Source organism: Aethalodelphis obliquidens, unplaced genomic scaffold (assembly GCF_003676395.1).
Source record: "Aethalodelphis obliquidens isolate GAN/ISIS:26980383/991018 unplaced genomic scaffold, ASM367639v1 scaffold83, whole genome shotgun sequence".
NCBI lineage: Eukaryota > Metazoa > Chordata > Mammalia > Artiodactyla > Delphinidae > Aethalodelphis > Aethalodelphis obliquidens.
In genome coordinates this window covers 2,343,207-2,368,870 of record NW_020838027.1, presented here as the reverse complement: position 1 = coordinate 2,368,870, position 25,664 = coordinate 2,343,207, and the positions used below count along the sequence as shown (strand labels likewise).

Here is a 25,664-nt window from a genome sequence, read left to right as displayed (position 1 = left end):
GCAGAGCCACGGGGGCCCCACAGACAAAAGGTCCTCGGAAAGGTCAGGCTTCTTTCTGAAAAGGGGCCCAAAACAAACCCCAGCAGGCTCATGAGCCTCACGGGGAGGGGCCCGTAGCATCTGGAGGGAGCAGTAGCCCAAATGGTATGTCCTTCTGGAGGGAGGACAGTTGTTCTCAGGACCATTGGGTTTAATTCAGCAAGTTCTTATTTGCTGGCCACGGTGTGTCTAGCCCCGAGCCGGGAGCTTGGGCCTGGGGAGACAGAATAAGTCTAAGACTTGGTCCCTGCTTTCAAGGAGCTTGCTGGGGTGTAAGACTCTCACGCATGAGTCAGAAGAGACAAAAGGCAGACGGTGTGTTTAAGGCCAAAGAGAAGATGCTTCGGAAGGAATGAAAACTCAGTGTGGAAGCACGTGGTTCTGAAGGGCTTCCTGGGGAAGGGAAGCCTTTACCTGGGCCCATTCCCTTTAGTTAGTAAGCGAGTTGGGGAGGGGGCGTCTTAGGACGGACAGCGGCCTGAGCCGGGGTGGGAGTGAGCAGAGGAGCTGACCCTCTCCAGCCTCCTTTGTATGTGACTTTGAAAGGCTCAGCGCCTCTGCCCTCCAGGGTGGAGTATCATCCCTGGAAGGTGTGGTGAAGATACCCCCTGGCTCCTGGAAGAGAGGGGCTTCTGCATTACTGCTAAGCTGCGACTGGGTTTAGAATGATTCCCTGAGCGCCGGGGTAGCAAAATAAGTTAGTCCTAAAGTGGGACCGAGAATCCGGAGCCCAGCCAGCCTCACGTGCCGTAACTTTGCCAAGCGGTCACCAGCTCGGGGTCTGGATTTAGACTTGGCTTTGAATCCTGTCTCTGAAGCCTTCAGTGACTGTGTGACCTTGTCATTACCTCTTTAAACGTCCGTCTCCTCCTCTGTAAAGTGAAGATGATAAAGATGATACTTAACTCTGTTGTGAGGACTGAAGGAGGTGGGCTTTCCCAGCCCATTCACCCTCAGCCCATGGCGGCCATCGTCAGGGCTTTGTGGTCTAGTTTGCTGCCAAGGCCTGGCATTACATGGTTGACTCTCTTCTCTGATCGTTTCCCAGACCCCGCAAGCCCTGTGGAGTCCTTCCTTCCCTCGGGTGCCCTTCAGAGGCGTCTTAGTGCGGGGAGCAGATGTGGGAGGGGGAGCAGTCCCGGGGCTAATGGGAGACTGGGTGCCCTAAGAGCATCCCACAAAGAGCCCAGGAGATAGTTAGGGGACCTGGGTTCTGTAATGAAGCGCTTCGTTTTCTAGACCACAGTTTCCTCAAGTGTGAAGTGAAGAGCTGAAATTAGACCAGTGATTCCCACTTTGTGAGATAGGGGAGGCTCCTCAGTTACAGTAGGGGCTCCTTGACACTACATGCACACTAAGCATTGCCTCTAGACCAAAGAAATCACCTTGCAAGTAGGTGCTGTGCTGTTTTCCAAGCACACAGAGATGCTGCTGTAATTTTAAAAGCACATATCAAAAGGATTATTGAATGCCCTGTAGCTTTCTATCAGCATGTAGCTTTTCATTCACGGACACTAAAAATACCGTGACAGTTACTTGGAGGAATCCAGAGGAGTTTTTGAAGTGTTTAAGGGGTACAAGCTTGAGGAGTTTGGCTCCTATGGGATCAGATGAAGGGCGTGCTCAGCCTTTCCTGGACTGGCTCCTATTCCGGCCTGACAAACGAGCCCCCTCCCCTCCTGGCCTCGGTCCCCTTGCACAAGGAGCAGAGAGTGGAGTAGGCGGTCCTGTGGCGGTGAAGGCAAGATGGAGGGATGGGGACAGGTGAGAAGGGTGGTGTTACTGGAGGGGAGGAGGACAGCTTTTATAAGAAAACCCCGGAAAGCCTCAGGATGCTGCCCGTTTGAAGGTCTTTTTTAAAAGGTGACCTGTCACTTCCCTGCATTTGTCATTGTTTCCCACTGCACACATGTTTGCAGCACATGGGAAATGGGAGGAGTTGGAATGTCCTACAAATTCCCCTGACACCCAGTTCCCACCTTTATCCTCTAGAAAAATGCTTTGTGTTGTTTTGTTTAACTTTTCAGGAGGTCACAGACCTATTAAGAATCTGATAAAGGTTACAGACCCTTGTTCCAGAAAAAATGCAGCCACACCTACCCGTACATGGATAATTTTCACACATAGCTTCAGCGGGTTCACCACCCCATGAATTCCCCGTGGACCCCGGGTGAGGAGATCCTGCTCTCACGTGGGTTGCTTTCAATAAGTTTACATTTACCTTCTCCTCGTTTTCCACAAATCTAAGCCCCGAAGTCCCACAAGACTTTTAATGGGACCTCGAAGCGTCCCATTTCCCAACCTGCTATTACAGGCTCCTTAAGTTTGGAAAGACATGTGAGACTCAGGCTGTGTGCTCTAAGGTGGAGCATCGCATGTACAGACCTCACCTGGAGGCTGGGCTCTGTGGGCAGCAGGTGCAAGGTGAATGGAGCCGAGAAAGGGGCCTGGGAACAGAAACCACCCGAGAGGCAGGACCCCTCCCCCGACAGTGCTGTTTTTATACATTTCTACCCTCGAGACTGTGGGCCTGCAGCCCTGTCGTCCCAGAAATGGAAAGCTGGTCTCATCTCTGGGAAGGATCCCCAGCTCCCAGGCCCCTCCCCCACCCCAGGTGCAGCTCCCCTTTCACCTTCAGATCCTGCGTAAAGCCGCCTGTTCTGGGGCTCATCCTCCTGCCGAGACAGCCCTCTCAGCATGCTCAGTGCTGGGAGACCCCGAATGAATGAACTCAAGTCAGGGAGCGGCTTTTCCTATCCACACAAGACATCACTCTGAATCTAAAGGCCCAGTGGTCATTTATCAACCCAGGCCCAAGCTCGACTGGCCCAAGAACATCCATCCTTAGACTTAGTTCACATCCGTCATGTGCCCTGGGATGCGTGAGGGGGCAGGAGGTCTGGAAGGGCTCAGAGGAAAACCAACCGGTCCACCAGGGAGAGTCTAGGCTGCCGGGCTTGGCGAGGGTGCCACAGTTCACACCGGACAAGGGAGGTACATTCCCCAAATACCAGGATGTTAGGCAATATTGCAAAGAATGAAATTCATTTCTATTACAGCCTTTCCTCTCCCCCACCCTAAGCTCTAGTCCCATCCTTTTCCTGAACAATGTGCTGTGCAAATGATGCATTGTTCTCCACAGTCTCACCCTGCTGGGTTCAATTCTGTCCCAGCTTTCTAGGACCCTAAACATATACTTGTCTAGATATCTTTGCAAGTCATGTAATGGTAGGAGCCCCTCGAAGGCAGATTAGCAGGGGAGGGCCCTACACATTCAGATCCGCCCACTGAATTATTTTATTCTTTGATTTTAAAAATTAACTTATCCAATAAATATGTATGGAGTGCTAATCAGGTTAGGATGCTAGGATATGGAAGAACATAAAGATATACTAGGATACGAGAAAAAAGAAGACCAAATGAGATGTGGATTCTTCTTTCAAAGAACTAGCTGTCCACTGGAGAAAATAAAATGCATAAATAAATACATGTTTTTAAAATATATAAATAAATATACTCTAGCTTAGTAATTGTCGGTCACATAGCAAGTGACATTTCAGCAGGACCTTGAAGGGTGGGTAAGAGTTGGAGAGACCAAGATGAGGAGGAGATTCTAGGTGGAAGGAGTGGCCTGAAGGTGATCAGAAGCGGTGGCGGTGATGGCACATGGAAGAGCAAACAGTTCTATTTGGCAAGGACGCGGGGGAGGGAGCAGAAAGGAGGCGGGAGAGCCTGGATGGACCTGGCCCTGGGGACCTTGAATGTCAGGCTTAAGAGTAGTTTGGGATTTTTAGGGGGATCACTGCAGGTTTCTGAGCAAAGGAGTTCATGATGATCATAGCTGTATCTTAGAGAGGTTAATTTGGTAGTTCTGTGGAGGCTAGCTTGGAGAAAAAGTTAAAAAAAAAAGAGAGAGAAGAAGAATTAAGAGTCATCTAGAAGAGACTTCTACGCATCCTCTTCCACCAAGATGCTCTGGTCAGCTAAGCCAAAAGTGACCTTGACCTCTGTTTTCATCGGTGCTCAGTCTGAACCTCTCAAGAGAACAGCAGACTCCAAGGTCCCACAAACCTGGGCTTGAATCGCTAACTCTGCTACAAATTAACTTCTCAGAGCTTTAACCACCGTGTGTGGAGTGGGGATAATTAGATCCAGATTTGTCATAAAGATTAAATGAGATAACCTCGATTAAAACATTTATTAGCACAGATGCAAAGGGTAAGCAGTTAATGAATGGTTGCTAGGATAATCATTATCACACAACTCACGTTGTAGATACGTTTGTCTAGAGCTAGAATCGTCTCCCGTATGAGACTGTAAGCTGCTGGAGTGCGGGAAGCCAGGTTTTGTGTGTGTGTCTTTGGTGCTTACATAGCTTCTTATACTAAGCAGGCGATCAATGAATATGAAAGAAATAGATAACATGATGGGTGAGTAACTAGCACGTGAGCAAGGTTTTCATTAAGCTTCAGGGAATCCGTCCCATGAATGAGGACAGATATTTTCTTGCCTGAAGTGCTCTCTGTTCTCAGACGTTCAACCCCTGTAACTTGGCAGATACGGTAAGAAATCCCGAAGATGCTGGAGGCTGGTACATCTGCGGGGGGATGAGTCTGTCCTCAAGACGGAACACTCCTGGTTCCAGGCGCTGTTTGCGTCTCCCTGGTCCTGGTAAGCATTAACCTGAAGTCACTATGGCTTCTGGGCCTGTTCCCCGTGGGCCTACGTCACATAAGGCCTCCTAAGGCCTAGCTGGATGCCTGCCTGGTCTGGGCTGGGGGCAGGCACGGGGTTAGCAAGGAGGCAGTGTGAGCTAGAAGTCGGTACAGAGCAGTGTCTGGGCCCTGGCGTCCTGGACTCCTTTCTCTGTTGCCCCAGACCTAAGGACTCGTGGGCGACCCCTTCTCCTCTGTGCTGCTCAGCCTGTTGGCCACGGCCTCCCTGGACGCTAAGCGCTCACGACCTGCACACAGCCCCACCTGCAGAGGCGGCGACTCACCAAGGGCTGCAGGGCTGTGAGGAGGGATGAGACGAGGTGCCTGCCTCTGGGGGTTTCACTCTCGTTGGACAGAGAAGGCGAAACCCAGGGCAGATACGGCACAGAGGCTAAGCGCACAGCAGCCGAGTCCAGCAGCCTTGTTCACACACCGGCTCTCTCGCGAGCTGACGCTGGGCAATCTCTAACCTACCTTTCTGCATCTTAGTTTCCTTACCTGTAAAGTAGTAATGATAGCACTTACCTTACAGGAGGACTATCGCAGGTCAAATAGTCCACGTAAAGTTCTTAGAACAGGACCAACACACAGCGAGTACCCCTCAATTGTTTATTATTACTATTACTGAGTTAAATAATACCATCAGACCTGAAAAGCAACATATGGCAGGAAGGAGTTTTCCAGGCCATCCCTCTAGAATCTAAGCTGCTGCTTCTTTTTTTTTTTTTTTTTTTGGCAGTACACAGGCCTCTCACTGTTGTGGCCTCTCCCGTTGCGGAGCACAGGCTCCAGACACACAGGCTCAGCGGCCATGGCTCACGGGCCCAGCCGCTCCGTGGCATGTGGGATCTTCCCCGACTGGGGCACGAACCCGTGTCCCCTGCATGGGCAGATGGACTCTCAACCACTGCGCCACCAGGGAAGCCCGAATCTAAGCTTCTTGATAGAAGATGACCTTTCCTTCTAGAGATGTCCCTCAACATCTCCCCGCCAGTGCCTTGCAGTCAAACGAGTGCTCGAATATTGGGGGACGTATAATTAAGTAAATTCCTAATTTCCAAATGAATGGAACAGGTAACTAGGAAACTTAGGAGAGTGAGACTGGTGGTGTGAGTTGGGCAGGCAGGGAGGGCTTCATGGAGGAGGTGAGACTGACATGGACGTGACAGATTTAGGTAGGATTTGGATGGACAAAGTAAAGCAAGGACTCTGATTGTAAAATCCCAGGGTGGACTGGGGCTTCAAGAGAGGCAGGGGCAGACTTAGGGGACATGGCTGTGGCCCTCCACACACACAACAAGGACGGCACCAGTGAGCCCGGAGCCTGGGCTCTGAGTGCGGGGCCAGGCCCGGAGGCGGAGCCAGAGTCTCGGGGGTGGATTTCAGGCCCAGTGACAGGAGCCCATCAGCTAGCTGCTCGAGAGACCCTGTCCAGAATCTCTGTCACTCGGCAAGGCCAAGTTCCTTTTATTTTTTTTTTACTCATTTAATATTGGTCTTCATATTTTATTTTTGAATTTTATTTATTTTTTTATACAGCAGGTTCTTATTAGTCATCTATTTTATACAAAGTAGGGTATATATGTCAATCCCAATCTCCCAGTACATCTCACCACCACCCCTGGGTGTCCATACGTTTGTTCTCTACGTCTGTGTCCCTCTTTCTGACCGTAAGGCCAAGTTCTGTCAGTCCTCCAGCTCCTCTTTCACACCCTGCGCCAGACAGGGGGCCGCCCAGTGCAAGGAGGCCCGCAGACCCCTCCACAGCTCCCTCCGACCCCGGGCTGAGCTGGCGTCCCACTCGGGGTGGGGAAGTGACCCCCGGGCCGGAGCCTGTGACAGGCCTCTGTGTCACGGCCCTTTCCACGAGGGAGAGTGGGGAGCGGGTTTCTCCCTTGTTGCATATTTTCTGGGAGTCTCTCTGGGAATCTCGGGCCCTCCCAGAGGATGGGAGCCAGGCCCTTCCTTCCCTGCGCATCTCCTCCTGGCATCACCCACACACAGTGGACACGCTTGCTGTCCACCAGGCAGAAGGACCGGCACAGCAGTTAATAGCATTTCCTCAGTTTACAGACAAAGAAAGAGAACGTGTCATTATGGTGTTGCTTATGTGCTATAGGTCAGTGCCCGTCCTACACAGCTGTCTGGTAAGGTGGGTGCCACTGGTGAGGAACTTGCCCAAGTTCACACAGCTAGTAAGCAGGTCTCACAACCAGCAACGTGGGGTTTGAACCCAGGCCGTCCAGCTCCACTGGCCGCTGTGCCAGCTGGATGGAGAAAGCACAGGTCTGCAAAGCGGGCGGTAGCTTGCCTTCCTGGTCTGTCCATGCAGCGAACCGAGGCTCGCTGACCATCTGAGTGATGGACAGGCCCTCTCGGGCCCCTCAGAGAAATTGGACCAAACTCTTCCCAGGCTCCTTCCTCGGGAGACTGAGTGCTCTGGGGCCGCCTGCCTGTGAGGCTTTAAAGAAAATGGTAAACGCCTGAAAATAGAGCTTTGAGGGAAAATGGCTCTCCAGTCACAATTATAGCCCTCTGGCCTGTACTAGCAGGAAAGCCGGTTCTAAATAGAGCAGGACGCCGACCCTTCCCTTCGTGGGCGTCCTCACTCAGGGGCTGTGCGTCTGGGCCAAGGGCCCCCTTCCGAGAGACCCCAGCTCAGCCTCTCCCCCTCTCGGGTGGGAAGCAGCCAAGCCACCCACCCACGTGAGGGCGGGTGATGGACGGGGCTCGGCTTCACGCCCGACGTTCTGGACCTGCATCTGAAAACATTTAGACATGCCTCAGCAGTCGAGCGAGGAAGGGGTTAAGCCTGGGATCTCGACGAGGAGAGGCAAGTGCAAAGGGCATGTGGGGAGGACTGGGCCATAGCTCCCGTCTCAGGCCCCCCACCGGGCCTTGAAGCTCAGTTTCTGTTTCTAACCCAGTGCCAGGCCCTTGAGCACGGCCGTACTCAACCTAGCAATCTGGCGACGGCTGTGGGTATGTATATAACAGAACAGGATGCTCTCGGGACAAAAGTTCTAAAAGAAACCCCAGACGGAAGGCTGGACTCCCGCCCCCGCTGGGCAGTCTCTGATGACTGGGAATGCTCTGGACATGCGTGGGCATCTGCAAATTTACTTACCTGAGAGCTGCCTCTGCCTGCTGACCCCTGGGAGCAGAAGCAGGGAGGGTGAAGACGCCTCGTACTGTGTGTGCTGTCTTCTAGTCATTCTGGTTCACAGCCCCTTTTCATGCTCCTTACCCCATCTTCAGATAGAGGGAAGAAGAGGTGAAAAATAGAACGCCAAAGCACAAAGCTTCCTAAGACATCTTGTCTGAAACTCCTGGAAGGCTGGAATTAGGTATGAATAGGGTAGAACTCCAGATTTCTGCAACACCCCTTAGGGGGCTGAGCTTACTGTATGCCCTTTAAAATTAGAGATTCTTCACCAATTCAGAATTATACCAGAAAGGCACGCAGATTTGAAGGTAACTACATTGTGAGGAACCCCAAAGTATCTGGTAAGGATGCTCAGGTTTGGGGAAGTTCAGCTGAAATAGTAATTTGTGGGTGAAATATTAGCCAGGAATTGGCTGCAGAATCACCCACAGATTGAAGGGACGTTGGGGGTGAAGGGGAAGGATGAAGTTTGTACCAGCCTCAGGATATGGAAAAGGATTCAGTAAAGCTAGGAGTCCAGTGTGCTCAGGGTTTAAAGTCCTAACCAGCCCCAGGGTGTCTGAGGCATGATTGGTAAATAGAATCAGAGATTCCATTCAGCAAAAGCAGACAGCAAAACAAACCCCTTCTCTTTGTTTGTCCTGGTTGAAAACCAAACACGGTAGCCATCTGAGGAGATGCCAGAGCCGGCAGTATTCAGTCAGGGAGGGGAGGGTAAAAATGCAGCTATAGCCTCTGACCACAGGGGATGCCAGCCTGATGGTTCCCACGGCGTCGTCCAGCGCTGAGCTCCAGAACGTTCACCCGTGTCCCTGCATCTCTCTGATTCTAGCCCACAGGACACTTCCTGCTTAGCTTCTGTTTTCCTGTGACCCCCAGAATGTCACCCGGCGAGGCTCAACATTCCTGCCTGGGACTGAGCGGCTTGAATCCCTTGTGTGTGTCACAGACAGTTTTCAGCTGTGGTGGGAAAGCACTGAGTGAAGAGGAAGTACCAGGTCCTGATGAGGCTCAGCATCTCGGGCAGGGAGCTGGGAGGAGGGGGGAGAAACGGCGAGAAGGCTCTAAAGGTCAGCTGCAGTGTCCCCCAGTTTTCCTGCACCTTCTCAACACAGACAGATTCCAGCTGACCCACTGATAGCTTTAGAAAACTTGACCTTCTGTAAAAATGAAGAAACTAAAATTGCAGCCCTGCCTGTACCTTGGAAGCTGTGGAAGCATGACACCATGATGAGGCAGTCTGGGGAGGGCACCAAAGCAAAACAGAACCGGCAGTGGGAATTTTACGCCACAAAAGGTTAGTGGGCTGGGTTGAATGTGGGTAAGATCTCATAGGATCTTAGATCCAGTGCATTTTCTAACAGCAGATTTCAGTAAGAAGGGTTGTCAGTACACCTCAGTCTGGAGTTGGACTTGGGGCAGAGAGCTACTACTTTTCTTTCCAGGGAAGCCCTAATGAGAAATGAATCAATTCCTCTTCTCCAATGATCTATCCCACATCCCCTCCTGGACCAACCTACCTAAAACAGGACCCCACTCCTCCATTCAGAAAACTAATCACGTCATTTAAGAACTTTTAAGGGTGACCTACTGTGTAGTCAATCAGGTACACATTCCTTTGCCCGGTTATTTAAAAATCCTACATAATTTAGCCGCACCCCACCCATCCACTGGTGCTCTCCCACACACATCTGCTAATCTAGTCGGGCTGCCCTTCTCACTGTCCCCAGAGAGCTTACTCATTGCTGCCTTTGTGTTTCCATACCCAGTATTCTTCACTTTCAACCCTGGATCTTAATGTACTCTTCCTCTTTAACAGTCCCCTGAAGACCCCACCTTCGGAGAGTTTGCCAACTATTTCGGTGTTCACCTCTCCCATCTCCAAGTACTCATCAAGTCACACATGTGTATATACACACTTTGCCTCTCCAACTACACTGTAAGCCACCATGAATATGAATTTTATGTTACAGTGCCCCACATAAAGTGTACTCAATAAATAACTGTTGTTTAATTGCAGACCTCCTTCTCCTGTGAGTTAAAAGCTAAACACACATACAACATCAATCTCATTCGCATTGTGTAGGATTTCAAAACAGCATGGCTTGAAGCATATTTGAGTCCTCTAAGTTTGGTAACAGGGGAAAAAATGTAGAGAATGTTTGTGCCTTAGTAAGTGGATGGATTCAGATAGAATAAATAGCTTGCTCAACACCAACAATTTGAAGGCTTATCTGAAAACTGGGCACCTCAAGAAGGTTGCACTTATCCTGGCTTTCAAATCCAGATCCAGGGCCTCATAACATTAAACTCCTTTGTGGTTAAGACTTTTCCCCCTCATTCTCCTTCTCTTTGAGAGAGTGGATACAAGTATTAGGAGGAGGTTGGAAGAAGCCATATACGTCTTAAAATGGAACAGGGCAGGCATACAGACCAATGGAGTAGAGAACCCAGAAATAATTGATTTCTGACAAAGATGCCAAGACCATTCAATGGGGGGAAGGTCAGTCTTTTCAGCAAACTGGAAAAACTGGATATTCCCACATGCAAAAGAATGAAATTGGACCCTTACCTTACACCATATACAAAAATTAGCTCAGAATGGATCAAAGACCTAAATTTAAGAGCTAAAACTATAGAACTCTTAGAAGAAAACATAGAGGAAGATCTTTGTGACACTGGATGAGGCAATGATTTCTAAGATAAGACACCAAAAGCACAAACAAAAGAACAATAGATAATTTCGACTTCATCAAAATTAAAACCTTTTGTGCATTAAAGGACACTATGAAGAGAGTGAAAAGATGACCCACAGAAAGGGAGTAAAATATTCGCAAATTATATATCTGATAAGGGATTAGCACCCAGAATATGAAAAGAACTTCTATAACTTAAAGAAAAACAAACAACCCGATTAAAAAATGGATAAATGACTTGAATAGACATTTCTCCAAAGAAGATATACACGTGGCCAATAAGCACATAAAAAGACAATCAACATTATTAGTCATTGAGGAGATGCGAATCAAAACCTTAATGAGATACTACCTCTTACCTTTAGGATGACTATTATGAAAAATAAATAAATACAAAAAAAAAAAAGAGTTGGCAAGGATTGGAGAAACTGGACGCCTCATGAGAATCAGAAGCTGGTGAGGATGTAAAATGATGCAGCCACTGTGGAAAACAGTCAGGCAGTTCCTCAAAAAGATAAACAGAGGCTTCTCTGGTGGCACAGTGGTTGAGAATCTGCCTGCCAATGCAGGGGACACGGGTTCGAGCCCTGGTCTAGGAAGATCCCACATGCCACGGAGCAACTAGGCCCGTGCGCCACAACTACTGAGCCTGCGCATCTGGAGCTTGTGCTTTGCAACAAGAGAGGCCGCGACAGTGAGAGGCCCGCGCACCGCAATGAAGAGCGGCCCCCACTCGCCTCAACTAGAGAAAGCCCACGCACAGAAACGAAGACCCAACACAGCCAAAAAAAAAAAAAAAAAAAGATACACAGAGTCACCGTATGATCCAGCAATACCACTCCCAGGTATTTAACCCAAAGGAGCGAAAGCAGGGACTCAAACAGATACTTGTGCCCCACTGTTCATATCAACAGTATACACAGTAGCCAGAAGTTGGAGACAACCCAAGTTGTCTGTCCACAGATGAGTGGATAAACAAAATGTGGTACATACAATGGAATATTATTCAGCCTTAAAAAGGAAGGAGATTCTGACCCATGCTACAACAGGGGTGAACCTTGAAAACATTATGCTGTTAAATGTCAATCACAAAAGGACAAATATCATATGATTCTACTTATATGAGGTACCTAGAATAGGCAAGTTCATAGACACGGAAGGTATTAGAATAATGGTTGCCAGGAGCTGGGGGTTCAGGATATGGGGAGTTAGTGTTTAGTGGGTGTGGAATTTCTGAGATGATGAAAACATTCTGGAAATGGATAGTGGTGATGGTTGCACCATATTATGAATGGACTTATTGCCACTGAATTGTCACTTAACATGGCTAAAATGGTAAATTTCGTGGTACAGATGTTTCACCACCATAATTTTAAGAAAAAGAAATAGAACCTACTTTCAGTCATGAGAAAACAGACAAATCCAAATTGTGGGTCTTTCTCCAAAATGACTGACCTGCACTCCTCAAAAATGTCAAGATGATGCAAGGGAAAAAAACGGGAGTAGGGTCTGGTTACAGATTAAAAGAGACTTGAGAAACAAGGCGCCCAAATGCAATGACTAATCCTTGATTCTATTTCAGTTTTTTTTTAAAAAGGCGAAAAGCTATAGAGGGCATTGTACGGACAATTGGGAAAAGTGACTGTGAACTGTGTATCAGTGTTCAGTTTCTTCAGAGTAACGTGATATTGGGGCTATGCAGGAGAATACTTTTTTTTTAGAAGATCTGTGCTGAAGTATTTAGGGATGGTGTCTGCAACTTACTTCCAAATGAGGGGGAAATGTGTAACTATAGAAAGAGATAAAGTAAATATGAGAGCATTGATGAATGTAGGTGAAGGGTTTAAGAATATTCATTGCACAAGCCTTTCCACTTTTTCAAAATTAGAGGAAAAGGTGGGGTAGTCATTCAAATGACTGGGGAAACACTGACTTTCTGTGACCCTGTGACCAGACTTGGATCTGTTTGCTATACTGGGTCATCCTGTCCTACTGAACTCACTCCCCAGAGATGCTGACGTGGATGCTTTGGGAGGTGAGAATAGATGCTTCTGTCAAGAGCATCTTGGTAGGGGCCCTCCACTCCCTTCCAGGTTGCTTCTCTGCTCTCCCACGCCACCAGCTGTGACCACTTGGGGACCTACTGTGTTGCGTTCCTCTGTGTATCAAGGCATTAAGCCCCTAAGGCAGGACCCTGTCTCTCTTTTCCTATAACCCTCCCTCCCCCCAAATCCCTAACCCCATGCTTTGTATGAAGCTAAATCCATAGGAAGTACCTAGTAAATATTTTTCTGTTCATTGACTGTTGACTTTGTCCATACAGAGGCATGTGTGGAAGCATAAGTGGTCAAGGATGAGGCCGAAAGGTTTACCCTCACTAAGGTATGAAAATGTTGCTGGGTAGGGCCTCGCGGAAGGAATGTCAAGTGTGGGCTTTGACACCACCTAATTCTCTGAGGCAGCCAAGTGTTACTGATTTAGGTAGCGACTCGTGCTCAGGGCTGGGGTAAAAGAAAGACAGCCTCAGCAAATGCTTCTGAGTACCTACGCACAGAATGTCCCCAGCCGGGCCTATGTGGCAACTGCTCTCACGACCCAGTGAATTCTTCCCAAGGAAGCAGAGCCAGACGGAGGACTGAGGACCTCAAAGAAGGGAGCTCTCATTCTGGCTCCTGGAACAGAGCTGCTGTGCCTGGAGGGGTCTGCACCACCTGGGATTCAGGGAGAGCAGCACGAGCCCTCGTCAGAAGGTGGAGGGGAGGACGAGCCCCTGCAGCGCGTTAGCAGGAAGGGGCTGCCCACCCGTAGCCAGCTGCAGGAGACACCAGGCCTGCAGCATTTCACCTCCAGCTGGGACACCAGTGCTGCTGTGTCGCACTGTTGTTAAGTGAGTGCAGACTGGTGCTTCCTGTCTTGAGTAATTTTTCAATGAGGCTGGAAGAATTAATGGGTAAATTTCCTCTCTATCCCAGCCAGGGCTTCCAGGAGGCAGGCCCTCAGCTCCACTGTTGCAGTCTGTTGTTAGTCCTATTAAATCACTAGCATGGACACAAATTCAATTTGATACTTTATTACATACTCTCTTGTACTTGTCTCTGATTATTTAATCTAAGTCCTGAATCCCCCCCACAAAATGACAAGCCTCTTGGGGAACATGCTGTATGCTGCTTTGCCACCTATGCTCCCTTCCACATCCTGTATGGACACAGAAAACATTAGGTACACAAGAAATATATGGGAATAGGTAAAGCGTCTATTTATATCCATATTATGTAATACTGCACAGCAGTTAAAAAGAACGAGGTGGATCCACATGTTCTGACATGGAAAGATTTCCAATTCATATTACTGTGTCCAAAAAGCATCATCAGGCATAGTATGAAACCCTTTACATAGAAAGGACTAATAGAAGAAACAAGGCCTTGGTCCAGATATGTTTATTTCCTTTCTTATATATCCCCCCAGTCACAGACATTGTTATAACTAGTGTAGAACTCAGTAACTTCCTGTATTTTCCTTTTCAGAAGGAATTGTTGATAATGTTAACTAAATAATACGTGGAAGGCGGTTAGCACAGACTTGCCATGATAATAGTCACACTCATAGAGCACTTATATGGGGCAGGCATTGCTCTTGGTGCTTTACATCAATTAATTCATTTCACCCTCATAATAGTCCTGTAAGCAACTGAGGCACAGAGAGGTTAAGTAATTTGCCTTTGGTTAGACAGCCCAGCAAGAAAATTGAAGACCCAGGATTCAAGCCCAAGCAGTCTAGCTCCAGAGCCTGTTTTCTTAACCACTGTGCTGAAGGTGTTGAAAACTGTGCCCTTTCCCACCCCTTCTCTTCCTTCCCTCAGTGATGGCACTCAGAACATGGTGTGACAATTAACTGAAAAGAAAAGAGAATCCTGGGTCCCACCCTAACCTATGGCTTTATCTGTGGATTTGAAGGTTTGAGGTATACCTATAAGGAGCTACTGATGCCTTCTGGAAACTATGTGTGGGTTGCTACTGAGAGATCATGACCATTTGCCATGATTGTGTGTAGTCACGGGATATACATAGATTCTCCGGCAAGCGCCTCCTGAGGACGATTTTAGTCCCAACTGTGGATCCTATTAAGTAGAACCTTGACTCAGCAGACAAGGCTGATGGTTAGGGGTGTAATGGCCCCCACCTGACGGAAGGAAGGGTCAGCCTGACAACTGTTTGAGGATCGTTGGTAGGCGAAGGCTCTTGGCACCTCCAAGCCCCGAGGCATGACAACCAATGCTACCTCAAAGTGAATCGGGAGGCTCTGCCCCAGGCCCAGGCCCCCAGTAGCCTGTTGGGGACTGCATTGTGTTTCGTGCTGTTTCAGGTTAAACCAGCACGCCTCAAGTTTGCCAGACCTAGCACCCCAACAACATGTACCCCCAGCTCACGCATGGAATGTTTGCTGTGTGGCAGCCAGGTGCACTTGGAACCGGCACGGATGATCTCGTAAAGCAGGGAAGCTGAACAGTTAGTCAGATGATTAACACGTTGTTGAGATGGAGGAGGTGAGCGTCATTTAATGAAAATATCTGGACGCTGCAGAATCAGGAGTTTCCACATTGGGGGCAGCTTAGGAACCATCTTATCCGAAGTCCGTATTTTACAAATGTGGAAACTGAAGCTTTAAAAAAGGTTAACTATAAGGGCTTTCCACCTGATAACGTGTAGTTTTTTTAAAATACAGTATACCTGGAGCCACGGCACTGTGGGCTGCTCAGACTTCCCCTCCCTGGCTCCAGGGCCTTCAACTACAGTCATCAGTTCATCTCAGGTGCCTGGTAACTTGTTCCTCCTCCCCTTTTAACCGTATTTAAAATTTTTCGTTGTTCTGTTCATATTGTGTTCACTCACATGTAGAAGGAGAATCATTCCCACCCCACCCCTCTGTGGCTCTATTACCGCAGACATCTCCCACCTTCAGTACCAGGTGAATGGAGGGCTGGAGGTTGGAGATGGGTAAGAAGTGACCTTCATAAATTGTCTGCATCCCCTTTGTCGAGGGATCTTAAGGCATGGGTCCTCCAGGTGGTTTTCAGGCTTTTCTCTTATGTAGTTATGTTTACAAGGTGGAATTACTTGGCGATTGGCCTGTACTATTTTTATAATAAATAATAAAAGCCAGCCATGGCCTTACTGATGTCTCATCAAAACAAAAACTCTGTCTTCCACGTGTACAATGTGTCTGATTTTCAAAGCTGTCACTTACACTTTCTCACACAGTCCTCGCCTCTCACTGAGAAGAGGTTTTCCTGGGGGTGTGAGATGTGTCTACTCCGTGGGGACAAGCGGGAGATGACCTGGGAGACTTGTCCTTCTCAAGCACTCTGCCCACTGGAGGGGGACTGCCCAGAAGCGCCCCGTGCCTTACTTTCCCCTTCTCTGGGTTCATGATGTTTATGCTTGATCTGCAGATGAGTTCCCACTGGAGAGGCTTTGGACAAATGCGGTGCCTTGTTCGTTCTCTGCAGAGTCCAGAGGCGGGAAGGGGCATGAGGATGGGAGGCGGAATGTGCCCCGAGCCTGGGTGCTTCTCACAGGAAGCCAGGAAAGAATTCCAGATCACAAGCGTTGATTAGATCCCTGTGCTAAAAAAACAGGCTCTAGGGGAAATCTTTTCTAACAATTCCCTAGAGCTGGGTTATTTCCTAGCCTGGCCCCCCAAATGTGACTCCGGGGCAGAATGGGGCTGACCACAACCATTCTTCAGCATGGTCCTGGCATGGCCTCACCCGGAGGGAGGGCAGGCAGGGGTAACGAGCACAGACAGCGAGGAGGTGAATCCCAGCGGAACCACTCCTTAACTGTGACATTCAGCAAATTAAGTTCTCTGAACTGCATGTTTTCTCTTTTGTAAATGGGGGTTAGTGATTGCCGCACTGTTGCCCTGAAAAATCAGGCAAAGAAATACGCAGAGGGCCTGCTTGACGTAAAGTAAGCGCTCGGAAAGTGGTGTCTGGGGTCACTAACGGCCTAGGGGAAGCGCAGGGAAACCCAGCAGGAAGCCAAAGACTCGGGGCAGAGAACGAACCGAAATAGCCCCGTAGGCCCCGCCCACGGTCAGCGCGTCCGCTCCGCGAGGCGCGGCGGGAAGAGGCCCCTCTGCCCTCGGGCCGGAGCCACGGGGTGGGGAGGGGGTGTTTTGCTTCAGCAAAGGGCGAGGGCTGGCCTCGGCCTTCTGCTGGGGAAGGAAGCAATAACAGCCACGTAACAAAAGCTCAAGGCCAAACCCACCACCCGCCCAGCGCCAGAACTCCGCTTCCTCTCCGCGGGCTCAACCCAGTCAGCTGACCTCGCTTTCGCTGGGCCGGGCCCGCGGAGTGGGCCAACGGGTCTCCTCGCAGCCAATCGGCGGTGGCCGGGCTTCCTCTCAGCCAATCGGCGACGGCCAGGGCTCCTCGCAGCCAATTGGCGGCTGCCCGGCCTCCTTGCGGCCAATCAAAGGCGGCCCGGCTCCTCGCAGCCAATCGGCGGCGGCCGGCGCGCGGCTTCCTGGCTCTGCGCCGGCCGGTCTCTCGTGGCGCGTGGGGCGGGAAAGGTCGGATGCAGTGGACGTCCTGTAGATTACGTGGTAACCTCCGTGTAAGGAGTCTTCTTGTTTGTAAAGAGTGTTCTCGTTTCCACGGGGCCCTTGCCAGCGGCTGCACTGGGCCGAGTCTGTTCTGGGGCCCTCAGAGCATCCGTTAGGGGCTGCCCGGCCCGGGAAACAGCGCCTTCTCTTCGCTCCAGAAGCAGCCACTCGCGACCCCGGCTGACCCTAGCTGACCGCCCCGTATCTTGCTCGTTGACTGGCTGTTTCGGCCGCTCAGCCCCGCAGCCCGGGCTGGGGGGTGGTCTTTGCAAGTACATTTCGGAAGAAATGCTTGCAGCGTCACAGGTCCAGCCTACGCGGGCCCAGATGCTGCTGCAGAGCCCAGAACCCGTGAACCCTTGCCTCTGCCCTGCTGTGTTCCTGGGACTGGACCTCCTGCCTTTCACTTAATTCTTACAGGAACCCTGTGTGGGCATATCATTTTCGTCCTGCAAATGAGGAAACCAAGGTGCCCAGCGTAACAGTTCTACAACTACTGAGGGTCAGTTGGCAACGTAGCCAAAATTTCTTTTAAGTGACTGGGCTTCGTACCAGGACACCACGTAGAGTCTAGACTCAAATCCCCATGGCTCCCTTGTCTGCCTGGGGGAGCAAACAGCAAGGCCAATCGATCTAGACCTACTTAGTAGATCTTTGCTCCCTAGAGCAAGGTTTAAGCCCTTTCCAACCCCTCTCACACTGTGGGAGCAGTCAGTCCACCGTTTAAATAGGAACCACACTTTGGGGGTGAATCCTGAGTTATCGGCTCTTAGATTTAAATAGCACTTTCCTTGACCCAGCAAGCCGGGGTCAGCTGCCTCTGAAGCACCTCTGCATCCTTTTCTTGGTAGCCGGTGTCACACCACCTACTGCAATTACCTCTTTCCTTCTGTCTCCTGCAGATGGAGGGAGGCTGCCTGAGTGCAGGAAACGAACACGTCTTGACTAACCTCAGCATTTAGCTGGGATGCGCCCAGGATGCCAGTGTTCCCCAGGAACTCCGTGTGAAAACCACTGAACTAGAGTTTGGAAGTTAAAAGTAAGTCAAGAGGGGAAACTGCAGACAGCTATGAAAGCTTGACCTTTAATAGTCATGACAATAGTAATCAACGCGGCTGTCATTTATTGAGTGTTTATTAAGTAACAGGTATTTTCATAAGTGCTTTAGGGCAGTGCTTCTCACACTTAAACGTGCCTTTGAATCACAGGGGGATCTTGTTCCGATTCCATCCATCTGGGGGGCGGGGCTGAGATTCTGCAGTTCTAACAAGCTTCCAGGTGATGGTTCATGAATCATACTTCATGTATTAACTTATCCTCTGAAAACGTATCCTATGATGTAGGTATCGCTATTATTCCTGTTTTATTAAAACGTATTTTACACACAAGGAAACTGAGAGGTTAAGTATCTATGACCTTAGGTCAAAATAAATAAACTGCAGGGCAATGAGGGAGGGGAGAATGGTGTGAGTACTTACAGCTGTAGAAGGAGAAACAAAATTCTAGGCAGAGTAAACACTATTCACAGAAGGGATGCAGGGGAGGTGGCCCCGGGCTACCCAGAGGGCTGTTTCACCCATTAGGGCACCATGTGCATAGTGCTTATAAGCTTTCCAAAGGCCCCAAATATTTGAGGCCTAAAAAAAAAATGCATTGGCACCTACATATGAAAACTGAATATTTAAATTAATCATTTCAACGTTCAAATTATTAAAAGTCCTTTCAAATTTTTTTTTTCTTTCAAATTTTTATACATGAAAAAATTCACGTTTAGTGAATGATATGGGTGTATTTTAGTATATTTTATAAAAAATGGGGTAGGGCCTGCCTACTAGGCCTAAGGTCTACTAAGGATAGGAGAGGCCCTGGCCACATTGGGTCTGGATGTAATCCTGAGGGCAACTGGGAGCAGGAAAATGTTCTCTGTGGCTACAGTGAGGAGAATGGCTTGGAGGGGGGCCAGGCTGGAGGCCCAGCAGCTCGAGACCAGATAGCCGTTTACAGCCTCCAGACTGCAGGACAGCTTCTGCTGAGTGCCAAGAGGACAAAACGATAGCATTATACAGCCCAGTTATTTTTTGATTCCTCCAGCCCCAATCTGACTCAGCATTCTAAATTTACTTAAGATTTGGGGACACAGCTTTTGCCAAATCCTTTCTCATTAAGGCCAGTGATGCTACAGTCCAGGGGAGGTGTTTAAGAGCACAGGCCTTGAGTGGACCTCCATGAATGTGAAGCTCAGTTCTGTTCCTAGCTGCGTGACTTTGCATAAATGATTTAACTCCTCTGAGCCTCGGATTCCTTTTCGGGCATATTACATTCCTCGCAGAATTAAGTGAGATAAACTACGTTTACAGCGTCTCCTGCAGAGTAGGTAGTGCTTAGAAGTAGTGGCTTTTATCCTACGGGTGCCATTGTTCTGAGACCTAGTCGAGTTTTCTTTAGGAGGGAACAGAGGGTGTGGTAAATAATCTTTTCATCAGTCTCCTGAGGTAGAAATTCTTATCCCCGTTTTGCAGATGAGGAAACTGGAGCTCAGAGATGAGATACCTCAGCTCAGTGGACTAGGGGCAGACAGTGGGGAAGCTGGCATCTTGTTTGGTTTTCCCTGTGTTTGTGCGCTCTCTCCAGCAGTTGGTATCTGCTGCTCCGCCACTCCTGCGCCCCATACCTCTTCCCCTTAGTCATGGCATGACTCGGGCCTGACGGCCAGCGGCCGCCGCTGAGCACTCTCCTCCAGTGGCACCCACCTCTATCCCCCTTCTTCCCAGCCTTGCCTGACCTCCCTACCACCTTGCCCCCCGATTTTACAGCTTCTGGATTTCCCTTATTAAAGAGCTCGTCTCTGAAACTCAGAACTGCCCTGGCCCGGGATGCCTTCCAGGGTCCCTCCCTTTAAAGGGTGTAGATAAGTAGGTCACATCAGGGTGGTGGGGGAGGACGCTGACTTCTTATGGGAGGAGGAAAAAATACTGCAGGTCCCATGGAGAATGGAAAACAAAATAACAGCGCTCCCTTCTGTCCCTGTCTCTCTGTCCCTCAGCCTCTCTGTGCCCCCGCCCCCGTCTTTTTTTTAACATCTTTATTGGAGTATAATTGCTTTACAATGGTGTGTTAGTTTCTGCTGTATAACAAAGTGAATCAGTTATACATATACATATGTTCCCATATCTCTTCCCTCTTGCGTCTCCCTCCTTCCCACCCTCCCTATCCCACCCCTCTAGGTGGTCACAAAGCACCCAGCTGATCTCCCTGTGCTACGCGGCTGCTTCCCACTAGCTATCTACCTTACGTTTGGTAGTGTATATATGTCCACGCCACTCTCTCACTTTGTTACAGCTTACGCTTCCCCCTCCCCATATCCTCAAGATCGTTCTCTAGTAGGTCTGTGTCTTTACACCCCACCCCCACCCACCCCCGTCTTGCACAGTGACAGTCCCCTGCGGGCTGCTGTTACTGGGAAATGCATGTTGGGACAGTACAGGCGATCCTGAACTCTTGGGGTCTGGGGACACCAGTGGACGCTGCACTGAACAGAAGCTTGTCTAGCCCTTGCTCTCCTCCTTCCCCCCGCCTCCTCTTCCACCTCCCCGCACACCCGCTAGGCTGCTGAAGACAAGAGATCTCAGCTTTCATCCAGAGCCTGCAGCTTCTGCTCCTTGAGCGCGGCAGCCTGGAAGCCGCCTGGGGCCGGGAAGGCCCTGGCTGTCTGTCCGGCTCACAGAGGCTGCTATGGCAACCAGAGCAATGACGGGTTTGGCAAGATCTCCTGTTTCCCCACCCCACCCCTCCCCCTCCCGAAGGCCGCTCACAGCAGGGGGTGTGGATGAGCATTAAATCACGTAGGTTGCTGGGAAAACCAGGAAGGCAGAGGCAGAGACAGGGCGTGGCACTAAAGGTCCAGCACTGCCAGCCCCGCCCTGCCCTGCTATCCACAGGGACTGAGCGCTGTTTGAATCATAACACTGGGCGGCCACATTTCTAGGAAACTGCAGCTGAAGGGGAAAGGTCCCGGCTGCGTGAAGGAGAGCAGCCTGGCTGCGTACAGATTAGGACTGAAAACGTGTTCCCCTGGCACGAGGCAAGCACACAAAACAAAGAGCGAAGCCTGAGCCTCGCACCCGGGGGTGAACTGCCTCGGTTCCTGGACGGGGGCGGTGGAAGCAGGGAGGTCACCTCGGAGAGGCCCAGGGGTTTCCCATTTTCCTGGCTGGGGCCTGGCGAGCTCCCAGCTCCGAGGCTGGCCGTCCAGGACACGGCAGCCCTTTTGTAGTGCCGCGCCGGATTGCATGACCCCACCTGGCTGGTGTTTGAGAACTGCCCCCGCCCTCCCTCCTCCTGTCCCCAAGGCCCTGTGCCTTTTTTTCTCCACCCCAAGAGAAAGTGAGCACCCCCGACCCGGGCGGCCGTGCGGGGTGCCCTGTGGGAAAGTCCCACTCTTGTCCGGAGTTGCCCTCCTCGCGTAGATGCAGGGCTGGGTGACGGGAGAGAGACATCCATCTTCACCGGTGCCCTTCATCATGCTTAATCTCCCTAGTGGGGTGGGCCTGTCTAAAACACCTGTTTCCCAGGCTGCAGTAACCCCAAACCATCTCTCATCAGAGTGGGTGTAAATCCCCACAGGTATGCGGCAGGCAGGTAGCATCAGTGACAGTGTGGGGTGCCTGCATGAAAACGAGAAGTTTGGACTTAGGAGGCTCAGAGCCTTTGTGCTCTCAGAAAGTGACTGGCAGCCCCGCCTCCCTGGCATCTGCTCCAGCCTGGGCCCTTGCTTTGCCAGCCTCCCTGCCTGACCCTGGGTGGGCTGCCTTCCTCTAGGTCTGGTGCCAGTGCTATGCCTTGGCTTATCGATCTAGCATTACCTGGGAGAGACGGGGCCAGTCTTGGAGCCTCCATACTGCCCACTGTCCCAGCATCAATCAGCCGTGTCTCAGCAGTGGTTCTGATGCAAACTTCATGTGCATCAGAATCACCAAGGGACATGTTAAGATACAGACTGCTGGGCCCGGTGCCCAGGGTTTCTGATCCTGCAGATCTGGAGTGGGGAGTGAGAATTTGCATTTCTAACAAGCTCCCAAGGGACGGGAAGCAGCTGCACCAGGACCACATCTGAAAACCACTGAGCCAGAGCAGAGCAAAAAGAAAACCTAGATTTGAGTCCTGCCCTGTCACTCACTGCCCTGATGCGGCGCGTGGCTTCCCTGAGTTTCAGTTTCTCCTCCATTAAAGGCAGAGTCGTGGCCACGGGGTGGGTGGGAGGATTATTTGCTTCTAGTATTCGAAAGACCCTTTCACTGTGCCTGGCAAATTGCCTGGCAAACTCCTCAGTAAATACCCACATACGTGGGTGAGTCAACAGATACAGTATTTACTGAGGAGTTTGCTGTCTAGATACGCGGCCCAGTGTGGTGGCTGATTTGGACAGGTCACTTGTGAGGATTCTGAAGGCCCAATTAAACATCACACATCTCTGGACCTCAGTTTTCTTCTGAAGGCCTTAGGTCTGCTAGGTCTGCCCCTCCAGGTCCCATTTCTAAGCCCAGCTCTGGGAGGGGGTTAGGTGTTGGGAGACACAGCCACTGTTTTCATTCCTTTCCCACCTCTTTCCAGGACCTCCATCTGAGAGCCCAGGTGATTCTGCAAAGCACAGAACATCCATCACCAGAGTCATTGGTCACTTCATCCCAGAGGAGGGTGACACGGCCTTCAGGGTCCATCATGGTCTGGTTCCAACCTACCTTTATAATCACATTTCTCGCTGTCTCTCCTCCATTTACCATGTAGTCTAGACGAACCGGGTTACTCATCCTTCCCCAAATATGCCCCATGATTTTCTGCCTTTGTTCACACTGCCCTCACGACTAGAATGTCCTCTGCTGCTCAGGGTCCTGTTCGTGCTTCCGAGTTCACCCAGTGACCACCTCCTCCAAGGAGGCACCCCAGATCTTTCTGTCATCAGTCTCTCTGTCTAGCTATCACCTCTGTATCTCTATTTAATACAAGTGATTTTTACATTTTTCTGTGGGTGGTAGCTGGACATGTTATTAGAATCGTCAGGTATAGAATGTAACTCAGGGATGCAGCCCGCCACTCTCCAACTCGTGTCTGATAGTGTCCCTCTGAAGGGGCTCAGTGGTCTGCAGGCTGTCCCTGGATTTCACATTTCTGAAGTCTATTTTTGGAGCACTCTCAGATGTGAAAAACAAGAGTTGCGATACTACGTAAAACTTTTAAAAAGTGGGACAACTGCTTAAAAGGAGAAGCCTACTTACATAAAAGATTAGTCAGCTGTTTATTTCTGTGGTAATCAGAGATGGGGAGTTAATACATATGTGTATATATATCCGCTATGGCGCGTGGTCACAAATCTTCTCATTTGCGTATAGGCACATCTGCTTCTTTGATTTTCTTTTTTAAACTGCAGGTTTTTTTCTCTTCTAAATATAATATACGGGTTGGTAGAAAACATGTAGAGGAAATAAAAAGTAAAAATATAATAAAAGTAAGAGAAGAAAATAAGTATTTATAATCCAGAAATAACCAGTATTAACATTTTGGCGTGTTTCTTGTGAATAGTTTTCCTGCACGTATTTACTCTATATGATTTTTAAAGGAAATTGGGCTAAATGTTTATATACTTCTGTATAAACATTCTGTATATATTATTACTTTTTTGAATTAAGATATAATTAGAATTTTGGTATTACTTTAAATAGTCTTCCCAAACATTGAAAAAAAATATTCCACGATATCATTCACAGATGTACCAAAATTTACTTAACCATTCCTTCAATGTTGGACACTCCATTTTTGTTATGAATAATATTTCAGTGAACATCCTCACACCTCTGAACGTGTGTCTGATTATTAGGCTGATTCTAGAAGTGGGGTTACTGGGTCATTTTTAAGTCTCTTGGTACGTACTAACAAGTTGTTTTCTGGACTTCCATCTGAAAATATTTCCCGAGCACTTTGTCTACAGCCTCCTATTCATGAGTAGTTTTTTCTCCACTCCCATTGCATTCTATCCGTCTCTCTCGTGCTGTACTTCACCCCTTCCACACTGCATTTGCATTTGGTATGTACGAGTCTTAGTTATTCTAGTAGGAGACCATCTCCGACCATCTTCCTGTCTGCTTCCACATCCAGCACAGGTGGGAAAAAGGGGGCGGAGGACTGAATCTATTTAGGGGAGTCTGCAAACAGGAGACGAGCTCAGTTTGGGAAGGCGCAGGGAGGGCAGCTTGGACTCCATGCTCTGGGTCGGGGTGCAACTCTGGCTGAAGGGGAAGAAAGGGATTGTCCTCACCCCTTCATACATCCAGACTCTGGGAGCTGGGGAAGGATGGAAAACGAGTCAAGTCCAGAGCCTGGGAGAGGGGCGGGTCCCGTCGTTCCCCGGGTAGAGGCAACCTGCTTTGAGGACTGTGTCACTCTTTCTCACTCGGAACTGTCCCACTACAGCCATACCAGGCTCACAGGTCCTGATCTGGGAAAGCACCTGCAGTGTTGATTGCAGAAACTTAAATTAATGCTTTTTAGATTGGAGTTTCCCAAACTTCAGCTGTACCTTGTTCGAGATTTCAGTGTTTTATTGAAAAGAAACCAGCAGTACGCACAGACACACACACACCCGTGATTCATATCATCTGAACCATCACACTTCTGAACAGATAGGACATAAAATTGTCCAAACATTCAGGGTGTGACCACGTGAGTCGCAAGGGCTGCCTAAGGTGTTAAAGTGTATCGTGCCACTTACTTTAGTGTCATCCTAAGCAGTAAAAATTTTGAAATCACAGGTTTAATGGATTAGTTACACTTTTTGTAATATACACTAAAACTATAACGGTAATCATGACAATAAAAGATTGTCAGGGACTTCCCTGGTGGCACAGTGGATAAGAATCCGCCTGCCAATGCAGGGGACATGGGTTCGATCCCTCGTCCAGGAAGATCCCACATGCCGCGGAACAACTAAGCCAGCGTGCTACAACTACTGACCCTGCGTGCCACAACTACTGAAGCCCACACGCCTAAAGCCCGTGCTCCGCAACAAGAGAAGCCACTACAAGGAGAAGCCCGTGCACCATAACAAAGAGTAGCCCCCGCTCGCCGCAACTAGAGAAGGCCCACCTGCAGCAACGAAGACCCAATGCAGCCAAAAATAAATTAAAAAATTAAAATCTTAAAAAAAAAAATCTTTCCAAAGAAGTTGTCAGCCATTGGTAGTACCTTTTCTACCCATCGGTGGTAATTATAGTACATCTTTGGGAAACACTGTTTTAACTAAACAGTTTATATTATAGTTAATTGTGTATATTTCCTTCACTTAATTATAAGCTTTCTAAGGTCAGGTATCATGGTTTCTTTGGTGCTTGGAGTGCTGAGGCTCAATGAATATTTTTCTTCCTTTGGTTTGGTTTGTCTTGGTGATGGGGT

General features: G+C 49.4%; 1 long non-coding RNA gene across 5 annotated transcripts in view; it reads left to right on the top strand.

The window, feature by feature from the left end:
* The window catches only part of LOC113612847 (uncharacterized), a 116,634-nt gene that overhangs the window by 36,785 nt on the left and 54,185 nt on the right, over positions 1-25,664 (top strand). For all 5 annotated transcript variants that reach the window (XR_003429989.1, XR_003429990.1, XR_003429992.1 and 2 more), the window contains exon 4: positions 18,125-18,261. This is a non-coding gene — a long non-coding RNA (uncharacterized LOC113612847). The remainder of the gene's footprint in view (positions 1-18,124; positions 18,262-25,664) is intronic.